The following is a 12,003-nucleotide window of genomic DNA, read 5'->3' on the forward strand; positions in this document are numbered from 1 at the left end:
TGATAGGCCAGGGCAAGGAGATTGCTTGAAACCAGGAGTTCTAGGCCAGCCAGCGCAACATAAGGAGACCTTATGTCTACAAAGAATAAATAAAATAAAATAAAAATTATAACAATCATTTCACATGGCTTTCATTTATCTTAACAAATTCTCCTAATTCATCTTGCTGATAGAGGCAATGTACCTTTTGTGCTCTCATGTAGGTTTCCACAAGTTTGAGAAAACTACCAAAGCAAGTCAAGCATTGACAAGAAAAGGCTGGCGATATGATCTCAGAGATAGTTTACTTCAAAACAAACATATACATATAAAAAACTCACACTTACCCTCAGAGGTGCCACATGATCTATTTTAAAAATTCAGGAATGGTGGGCAGTACCTGTGGCTCTCAGGAGTAGGGCGCTGGCCCCATATATCAGAGTAGGTGGGTTGAAACCCAAACCCGGCCAAAAACTGCAAAAAAATAAATGAAAGGAATGGTTAATAGTAGAATTAATATTAAGACCTATTACTTTAGATTCCTGATAGTATTTTTCTGCTCTATGTTGCTACGTCCCTTGTGTGAAGTGAATAGTCTAGCAAACATTGAATCTTTTATTCCTGTGCTTTGACTATTAAAAGAAAAATTGAGCAAGTCCATTGCTTTGTGTACAATTAGCTTACAATATTGTGGGTTTGGGTTAAGGGTAAGGCATTAAACACAAAAGCCTAAATTAGAGCAGGAATTGATGGCATTGTGTAATAAATTTGTAACTCTGATTAGGGTGAGGGCAGACTATAGATGTGCATTGATACTTGTGGGGCTGATGTTTGGTAGATTTTCATATTTCATCTATTGGTATTTTCTTTGATCAAGTAAGACTCACCACATTATTTCTATTCACTGTTTTATCTGAAGCACTTTTCAGAGTGCTTTCTAGAATACTGGCATTACAGAAAACATGTGTCAGATCAAATTTTATTTACTTATAAATAGGCTCTGTGACAATGACTGGGGTATAATTAACAGATAGGTCTTTTACCAATGAAAAAAATAAAAATAATAAAAGAAGAATTTTTCTTTTTGGCAAATTCAAGATATGGTGACAAGTCTACTTTTAGATATACCGATTTCTTCCAATAATTTGGCTCTTGAATTTCTCACTTAACTCCACAAGTTGATACTATTGGGTAAGTAATAAAATAACCTTGTGTCCCAGGGAAGTCACTGAATTAACATTGGATCAGTGTGAAGGATAACGGCCCCTGTTTTTTCTGTAAAGTTGCCTTAATGCTACTCGAAGTAGGGCTCCCTTTGGAGGGCTGAAAACTGCTGCAAAATTCATTAAAATCATAAAGAAGAGTGGCATAGAGAGGGTGGCATGCATGTCCTCACCCAGTATGTGCCCCCCCCCCAACTAACACCGTTTGGGAAACCCAGAGAAGATGGGGGTGCTGTGCTGTTTTTCCATCTTCCTAACTCCTGCCTCCAGATATACCACTAACATAGAAAAACGAAAGACCTACGGACACCATCTGCAAATGCATTACATGCAGCTTTATTCCATAAATTCCCAGATATGAGCAGATGGAAGGAAGGGCAAGGGAAAAGGACAACATTAAGACCTGTCTACCACCAGAAAGCTGATAAGAGAAAAGGAACACTTTATATTCTTCCTTATTATTGTAAATAGAATGGGTGGTATATCTTTGACTTTATTCAAAATAGGTACAAAGACCTTTATTGAGATGACTATGAATAGCTGAATATTTTGAAGGGTTGCTTTAGACCCGAGTGAGGAGAGATATGGATGGGAATGCTAAACACTAAAATGGCATTAATTATCCCCCAATTAATTCTCAGATTAAATATCATTTTAACTAATATTCCCACAGGTTTTTATTTTTTACTGAAAAATCTATTCCTAGAATTTATATAAAATGACAAAGGACCAGGACGATATTTAAAATTGAGGAGAGGAAGAATAGTATGTGCCAATTTAAATTGTTACATGTTTGACTTTTAAAAAGGTGCAGTAATTAAAAATGGAGATATGGCACGGAAAGTGAAACAGACAAATGGAATTTAAAAGCAAGTATAAATAGATCAAATATACATAAGAACAGTTTTATAAAAAAAGAGAGACATTAGTAATAATTAGAGAAAAATGGTTTTATTCAGTTTATATTCTAAGAGAAAGCTCAGATGAATATGCTGAGATATACATCAGTTAAAAAAGAACCTGAACACTTGAAAGGCTCTCTCTTTTACAGGGCAGTGATGATTTCAGTGGGTATGATGAGACAGTCAAACATTAGAGGCTGACTGGCAGGAATTTTAACCAAATAGTAGGTGAACTTACGCCACAAAGGCTAGGGAAGATACATGAGTCTTTAGAATAGATAAATAATTGGTCATATATATAACATTCTCCAAAACGACACGGATGGGAACTGATGCTAACAGGAAGGTGGTCAAAGCCTGACCTGATCCACCATAGGAGAGTAAAATCACACACCCAGAACCAGTAACCCAAAGGAAGGCTGGTCCTCAAGAGGAGTCCTGCAGCCTTCTTTTCCTAAGCCTTCGCAGGATGGTTGTGTGGCCATTTACTACAGTGACTATGCATTCAGGAAAGAGAAATACCCAGAGCTTCCCAGGGTTACTCATCACTGTCTGAACTGGGAGCATCCAGAATGCTCCATGATCCAACAATCGAAGTGACAGCCAACATCAGAAACACATCTCATAATGGACCCTGTTATTTTATGAATCTATCCTAAGATTATTTCCCCAGTTCTTGAATACATAACTAGCATATTTCTCACAATTGGCTCTCTGGTCTATTGGTTAAAAGATAACATGATTTTAAAAAGGCTCGTGGAAGTGCTTGTAACTTTCCACCCTACCAGGATTGTAAGCCAAGAACAAGGCCATGCGTCTGGTGGAAGCACAGAGGACAGCACTGCCCTCAAATACTCAGAAGATTCAGGGGTGCTGACACGCGTGGCATTCCCTTTTCACTCACTTTTGAAGACTGTGCAAAGGTTCAGTATATCTTAAAAATACGTGCAAATTTTCCTAAACTTAATTGGGTAATTATTCTTTCTGTCAGTGTAGGTTATAGATGCAGTATTTTACTAGAGAGAATAAATGCAGCCCCTAGTATCTGATATTCAGTTTTTGTCCCACCTAATGCTTTTTTCTTCACAACAATTTACAAGGATCACTACAACTAGTTTTCCATTGCCTGGCAAGGTGAAGGGTTCAACTTCATGGTATTGTTTCAAGACTATCTTATCATTTCTGCTCTCTGCCATGAAGGGTATTGTGCAAAGATGTTGACCACCTTGACATTCCACACAACATTAACTGGTCCTTTATATGGTGGTATTTAAGGATCATATTGTTTGAGGAAGAAATAACAAAGATTTTCAATACTTTCATAGTTAGATATATGTATAGCAAGACAAAGGATCAAAGATATCACCAAAATTTAGACTACCTGCTACTTCACTGAATGGGAGCGAGGGGGTCTAATGGTCCGTGGAATGACAAGATTATCCAAGAAAGATGAAAAAGAAGTCATTGCAACTTATACCACTGGATGTGCCTAACAGGTATTTTTTTTTTTCAGGCAACATATACGACATTCGAGTGTGCTCTATCGACCCAGCTATTTTTGAATCACCTTTAAGGGTGCCAGGCTTGAGTGCTGCTGACACCAAAACAAGCCTGTTCAGCAAATTCAGACTACAGGACAAATTACTCTTCCCCTTTGGCGTTATGATCCACATAATAGTTTAAGTGTCTGTGGAAAATGAGGGTTCTGTATGGATCAATTATAGAAATAGACTAGACACTACAAGTTTCATATTTTATCCTTGCTTACCGTAAGTTATATCTATTTGCATATATAAACCATTATCTTCTCTTACCCCTAGTTTTCCTTTATTTTATAAAAACGTATTGGTCAGTAACTGTATATTCAGTATTTTGGTAAAATAATATTCAATGGATCTGCAATTAAATTTGAGGCAGCAATGAATACAATTGTTGAAACTGTGTGTTGTCTGATTTTGTGGAAAGGGGAAGTTCTTCATCATGTCTATAAAGAAGAAATACAACTTGCTAGGTGGAAATAAAAACATGTTTTCATGTCACATAGAAGTCCATGTACTGAAGAAAAGAATGCAGCGATGGTGGGTGGCCAAAGGGGTGGACTTTGCCATTTACATTTTATTTCCTCTCTGCTTCAAACCCACCCATCTTTGTCATGCTTTGTGATGCTGAAACTGGACCTCTGAAAATTACATTACCCTTTTGCCAGCTGGATCAATACTAGCCTCTGAAAATAGGGCACTCTAGAAAGACATTGCCAAAGTGCAAAATACAAAGCAGACTTTTTTTTTTTTTAATGTTCTCTTTTCCATGCAACTCTCAGTGGTGAGGCCTGCCAAGGTCCTTGCAAGATGACTATAGAGGCAGACTGATCTTGCAGTTTAGCGTGAATGTCCACTCAACCAGTTTCTTTGTTACCACACTGACAGATTCTCTTGGCTGACACAGCTCAGCAGCTGAAACCCTTCTAGCACAACAATGTTGTGAAGTTTTATTCCCACAACTTTGGCAGCAGCCTGAGATTTCCTAGTGGCAGCCAGTGTCTGTGTCACCACCGCCTTTGGCAGTATATGTCTGTGGCAATTGTGTCCTCCCCTCGGCTCTCTAAATCTTGGTTTTATAATTCTCCCTTCTTTGAATTTCCAGATTCCTTTCTTTTTTTTTTTTTTGAGACAGCACCTCAAGCTGTCCCCCTGGGTAGAGTGCTGTGGCTTCACAGCTCACAGCAACCTCCAACTCCTGGGCTCATGCGAGTCTCCTGCCTCTGCCTCCCAAGTAGCTGGGACCACAGGCGCCCGCCACAACGCCCGGCTATTTTTTGGTTGCTGCCGTCATTGTTGTTTGGCGGGTCCGGGCTGGATTCGAATCCGCCACCTTAGGTGTATGTGGCTGGCGCCTTAGCCACTTGAGCCACAGGCACCGAGCCCAGATTCCTTTCTAATTAGCTTTTTCTCATAGTCTAAGGATAAAACCAATCACTCTGCATAAAATTTCTCTGTGGCTATTTATAAGTTAAGTACAATTTACCTGCTTAAGTGTTTTAATATTGAATTCACCCTATTGAATTGTTGACCCATAGTTGATAACCAGAAATTTTTAAATTAAAAGAGCAATGATATACTGTTTCATATCCTGTTGATTCCTAAAATCTTAAGATTCTGATAATGCAAGTTGTTGTCAAGAATATTTAAAAAAATGGCAACTCTCATCCATTCTAAGAGGTCATAGGATTTGCAACAACAAATTTGAAAAACAAATTAGAAATGTCTAGAAAATTTGAATACTGCATATACTTATTGTCCAGATCTCAGTCATTCCATACCTGGCATGTTTTCTAGGGAATTTCCTGGATATATGCAAAAAAAAAAAAAAATGCATAGAAGCATTATTTTAAAAAAATATTAAATTGTACATCTGAAATTTCAACAGTTCTAGAATAAAGTGTAGTATATTTACTTAATAGTATGATAGGTAGCAGTAAAATTTAATTAAAATAAATTAATATACATATCAAGATCAATAATATTAAAGGAAAATAGCAAATGTAGTAAACATAGAATTATATTTGATTTTAAAATTTCAAAACATATGTATTTTATGTATATTATGTATGCTACATATACCTATGTAGTAAATAAACATGTCTTTGATAATATGGAAACAAATATGGATATAAAAATATCTTTGGGGAAAATAAGAAGAAAATGGTATTGGAAGAGAGGAAAATAAAAAACTTTGCATAGGAAGGTTATTTGTTATGTCTATTGCATTGTATACTGCAGTGTATACTGGAATACATAAAATACTGCATTGTATACTAGAAATTTGCTAGAGTCTATTTTAGATACATTTGGCATACAAAAACGGTGTGCAAACTCTATGACATGATAGATACATTAATTTGTTTGACCTAAATAACCATTTCACCCCATATTAAGTAATAAGTATGCAAAACCGTCATGTCGTACAGTTAAATATATCAAATAAAAATTAAGGTATAATTTTCTCTATTTATTTAAATTTAGTTCAAACATTACTTGTTTTCAGAAGCTTTTTATGACTTCTTTAAGTCTAAATTCAGTAAGTATTTCCCAAGCAAATACCTTTACCCTACCACTTATAATTTAGGATTTTATATTGTTTGTCTCTTTGGTAATCTAGGCATTTATGCACATTTACCTCCATTTTGTTTTAGTTAGAATACCATGACTGACAAGAGAAATTTCTGAGGGTCATGAGTGCAAGTTAAGATTATTTTGGGGGGGAATGGAGTATGATGACAGACAGGAAAGTCGTTTAGCTCAGCTCTTCTGGAACAACAGGTGAGAGTGAGTGTGCTAGATCTTTCTCAGCCTGGAATATTGGTGCAGAGTGGCAGTTTGGAGTGTGCAGCGAGGTGGTGGATTACTGGGCTAGATGGCCAGGCAAGTTTCTGTGCTGCAGCAGCTGGCAGCGGTGGCGACAACCGCCCCCCCAGGGAGAATTACATTTCTCAGTCTGTGGGGAAACTAGGTGTTGTGTGGAAAGATTGGGGAAGAGTAGACTCCAGAGGAGAACTTGGAGGCCAGAGTGGGGTGCCATCTGGAGTGGCTTGGCAGCAGGAAATACATTCGTATGGAGAAATTCCCTGGATAGGAGGTGGCCATTGTTATAAAATTCGGGATACTCTAGCGCAGCACAGGCATCTTTCCTCTGGGCCAGGTGTACGATCTGAGTTCCCCCTGCAGACAGCCATTCTACACTTGGAACAGGCCCAGGATTACCTGCAATCCATAGTAACTATTGAGGGGAGAATTTGTGAAACCTGCCTCTGAACAATTTTTGAGATCTGTGGAATCAACAGTTTGGCAGGGTCTAAGCATCAAGCAGGTAATCAGGTGACCACTAAGAACAATCTAAGCTGGGAAACCCGCATAAGCCTGGGAACCACTCATAGCACTACCTGGTGTCCAGAAATTATATTGTAACATAAATATATTCCTACTAAAGTCAATCCCTAGGCCTTTTCTTTTTGCCCTTTTTAAAACTTTTTTTTGTATTTTTTTCAGTTTTTCTTTTTTGTAGGAGTGATTGATAAATGTTTTTAAATTCTTTTTTTTTCTCTTTTTCCCTTCCTCTTATGATTGCTGAGAGTGCTTACATCGAGCTATTTGAAATTTTTTGTTTTTGTTTGCTTGGATGTCTGTGTTTTGGCTGTTTATTTGTTTTGTTTCAATGTGTTTTGTGTAAATAAGATTGGCTGTTTTCCCTAACTCCAATTTTTGTGTTCAACAAGAGTAAGGGGAGGAGGGGGAAAAGGGCTGATGGGATCCAGCTTTCAATAGAAACTCCTGTCCAGAGGGAGAGATAAGGGTCAGAAAGAACCCAACAAAGCTGAAGGGTGGGAGCCAAGGGGATAGAGAAGATTGTAACTGTACACCATCTCCGTTGAGGCAAGCTGTGAGTCCAAGGAAGCAAATTTCAGGTACAGAAACCATCTTATCCCAAAGAGGACGAGTGTCTGTCCCCTCCCCCAAGAGAGTTTCTTGCTGGCTGTAGGATCTCTACAAGTGAGCAATGAACTAAGGAACTCTTGTCACACCCCATGGAAGAGAGTTGCTGGAGGCTGGGACTCCTCCAGAGAGACCTTGTTGTGAGCCTGGGCATTCTCTTTTCTAGCATGAAATTTGAACAAATATTTTCCCTGCCATTTTGAACTCCTAGTCCACTCTTCCCACTTTCCTAGAAGCCCAACCTCTGCAGAGACCAGAATGTCCATGATTCTTTCCTAGGTCCAAGCATTGCATGGACTGTGACAGTACAGCTATGCTGTAACAGTGAATCCAATAGCAGTGCAGAAAGGCATAGAGGGAAAGGTGTCTGTCCTGTCTCTGAGAAAATGCAAATCACCAGTGGCTGGAGGCTTGGTCTCTGCCTAACTGGCCAAGGTTCGGGAACCACCAAGGCATGGGAACTCATGTGGCGGCACCCTTCACTCAGCATCAGTATTAATAGAGTCATTCTGCTGGGGTCAAATTTCAGAGAGACACCTCCCCAATTCTGTGGACTGCCAGAGGGAGCCATATCTTGCACTGCAGGGATACCAGAGGAGCAGAGTGGCTGGAGCAGATACATGGCCTCTGAGGAAGAAAAACATTTGCTGCTATATTAGCCTTTATTTTGAAACAAGCTCAGGTGGAACACTCCCTAATTTCCATTGAGCACCTGAGGTAGTCAGGCTTCAGCTCCCCCAGCTGGCTGGTGGCAGAGTGTGGTGGCCTGGCTGATGAGGGATTGACTTCCCTCTGACTCTGGCAGACCCACATCCCTGGCACATTTGTTCATTAGAGGCAACTGGCCCACAGCCCAGCAGGGTTACCAATGCCTGGGTGTGACAGAGGTGCAAGGTGGGGATGGAGGCACCAGCCCCCCAGGACTAACTCTTTTGCTGGGCGGACCTTTCTGATTCCACAGAGTGCCTGAGTGAGTTACACTTGAGCTGCCAGTAAATCCCTGCTGTCTAGTTGCTGGAGACCTTTTGAACTCTCCCATTTGATCTGCATTTGTGCTGAGTAGGACAATTGGTTTGGAACCCTTGACCTGGGCTAATCACCCAGGAACCCTCCAAGGTTGTACCCTGATTGTGTTGTTGTGGGAGGGTTGCATTCTCTTCTTCCCATTGTTGCCTGTGGAGAGCATGGTGTCTTAGTTGCTTGTATTTCTCTACAGTTGAGATTTCAGCCCAAAGCCATTGATTCTTCAGGATTGGACAGGGACTAGCTGAATACAAGATAGACCCTCCTAGCCACATCACCAAGCAGGTCCCCAGAGTCTCAGGTTGTAGTACTGAATGGGACCTTTGCAAAGCTTTAGGGGAAAAGCCACAATCACCAGTCCCAGTTCTTTGGTAAAGGGATGGTTAATATCAAATCCAGGAGCCCTCAATTCAACTTCACCTTACTAGCTTCTGTAGACAAATGGTGAAATATAATCATAGGGTGGAATCAGCAGAAAAACTCTGGCAACAAGAATAATCATAGTAGATCAACTCCCTGAAGGTATGACAAAGGAGACACAACAGAAGATCCCTTTCTTAAATAAATGCTGAGATATCAGATATTGAGTTCAGAATTTGGATGGCAAATAAGATTAACAGAATGGAAGTGAAATTGGAAGTATAAATTCAAGGAGTATTCAAAAGTTGTCTCAAGAATTCAATGAATTCAAAGACAAACTCATCAAAGATTTTGCCACATTGAGGGAAGAACTTGCAGCCCCACAAAATGTCAGAAATACAGTAGAATCCCTCAGTAACAGAATGGAGCAGGCAGAAGAAAGGATCTCTGACATTGAAGACAAAGCTTTTGAACACTCCCAAATGCTCAAAGAGGAAGAGAAGTTGAGAGCAAAAACAGATCATTCTCTCAGAGACCTGTAGGACGATTCCAAAAAGCAAACTTTTGCCTTATAGGAATTCCTGAAGGAGATAAGAATGATCCCAAAGGCCCAGATGCTCTACTCCAAGAAATAATTGAGGGAAACTTCCTAAGCATGGCAAGAAATACTGAAATTCAGATAGTTGACAATTTCAGAACCCCAGCATGACTCAACCCAAATAAAGCATCTCCTAGACACATTGTAATTAACTTCCCCAAAGTTAATATGAAGGAGAAAATCCTGCAAGCAGCCAGATATAAGAAAATCATAGCCTACAAGGAGAAGAATATTAGAATGACTGTAGATCTCTCTGCTGAAAACTTTCAAGCTGGAAGTGAATGGTCATCAACCTTCAATCTCCTAAAATAAAACAACTTTCAGTCCAACTTGCTGGGCGGACCTTTCTGTGCCCAGCTAAACTGAGTTTCATGCATGATGGAGAAGTCAAATATTTTAATGACATACACACGTTGAAGAAATTTGCCATAGCTAAATCGTTTCTTCATGATATTCTCATATCCATCCTCCGCAATGACTAGCCCAGTGCTATACCACCAAAGTGAACTCACTCAGAAATTTTTGATCAAAACCCAAATTCCACGGTGGCAAACAGATTAAAAACGTCCACTGGTCTTTAGAAAAACTTGACACACAAAATGCTACCAGGCTTATCAACACTCTTAATTAATGTGAATGGCTTAAATTGTCCTCTAAAGAGGCTCAAGTTGGCTGACTGGATATAAAAACTCAGGCCAGATATCTGTTGCATACAAGAATCTCATCTTACCTTAAAGGGTCAAGGTGAAGGTATGGAAATCTGTAATCCAGGCAAATGGAAGTCAGATAAAAGCAGGGATTGCAATTTTATTTGCGGATACATTAGGCTTTAAATGAACAAAAGTAAGGAAGGAAAGTCAAGGATGGTCACTTTATATTTTTTAAAGGAAAGGCTCAACATGATGAGATTTTAATTATTAACATTTATACACCCAACCAGAATGCTCCACAATTTATAAGGGAAACCCTAACAGATATGAAAAATTTGATATCTTCCAGCACCATAATAGTCATAGATTTTAACACCCCTTTGGCAGTGCTGGATAGATCCTCCAATAATAAACTAAGCAAAGAAATTTTGGACTCAAACTTTACCGTACAACAATTTAATTTAATAGACATCTACAGAACATTTCATCTTAACAAAACTGAATACACATTTTTCTCATCAGCCTATGGAACATCCTCCAAAAATTGATCACATCTTAGGTCAAAGGCTAACCTCAGCAAATTTAAAAGAAATTAATCCATGCATCTTCTCAGACCATCATGGAATAAAAGTTGAACTCCATAACAACAGGAATCTGCAGTCTCATACAAAAACATGGAAGCTAAATAACCTTATGCTGAATGATAGATGGGTCAGAGACAAGATCAAGAAGGAAATTACCAAATTTTTAGAACAAAATGATAATGAAGACACAAGTTGTCAGAACCTCGGGGATACTGCAAAGGCAGTCCTAAGGGGGAAATTTATAGCATTGCAAGTCTTCCTCAAGAGAATAGAAAGAGAGGAAGTTAAAAACCTAATGGGACATCTCAAGCAACTGGAAAAGGAAGAACATTCCAATCCCAAATCTAGCAGAAGAAAAGAAATAACCAAAATTAAAGCAGAATTAAATGAAACTGCAAACAAAAGAATTATACAACAAATCAATAAATCAAAAAGTTGGTTTTTTGATAAGGTCAATAAAATAGATAAACCTTTGGCCAACCTAACCAAGAAAAAAAGAGTAAAATCTCTAATCTCATCAATCAGAAACAGTAAAGATGAAATACAACAGACCCCTTAGAAATTCAAAAAATCTTTAATGAATATTATAAGAAACTTTATTCCCAGAAATATAAAAATCTGAAAGAAATCGACCAATACTTGGAAGCACGCCACCTCCCAAGACTTAGCTATAATGAAGTGGAAATGTTGAACAGACCTATACCAAGTTCTGAAATAGCATCAACTGTACAAAATCTCCCCCAAAAGAAAAGCCCGGGACCAAATGGCTTCATGTCAGATTTCTACCAAACCTTCAAAAAGGAACTAGTACTTATATTACTCAACCTTTTCCAAAATATAGGAAAAGACAGAATACTACCCAACACATTCTATGAAGCAAACATCACCTTGATCCTCAAACCAGGAAAAGACCCAAAAAGAAAAGAAAATTATAGACCAATATCACTAATGAATATTAATGTGAAAATATTCAACAAGATCCTAACAAACAGAATCCAGCAACACATCAAAAAAATTATACATCACGATCAAGTGGGTTTTATCCCAGGATCTCAAGGATGGTTCAACATATGTAAATCTATAAATGTAATTCATCACATAAACAAATCAAAAAAGAAAGACCATATGATTCTCTCAATTGATGCAGAAAAAGCTTTGATAATATCCAGCATCCCTTCATGATCAGAACACTTAA

The sequence above is a fragment of the Otolemur garnettii genome, unplaced genomic scaffold (genome assembly GCF_000181295.1).
Source record: "Otolemur garnettii isolate 467f Iridium unplaced genomic scaffold, OtoGar3 scaffold00049, whole genome shotgun sequence".
Taxonomy (NCBI): Eukaryota; Metazoa; Chordata; class Mammalia; order Primates; family Galagidae; genus Otolemur; species Otolemur garnettii.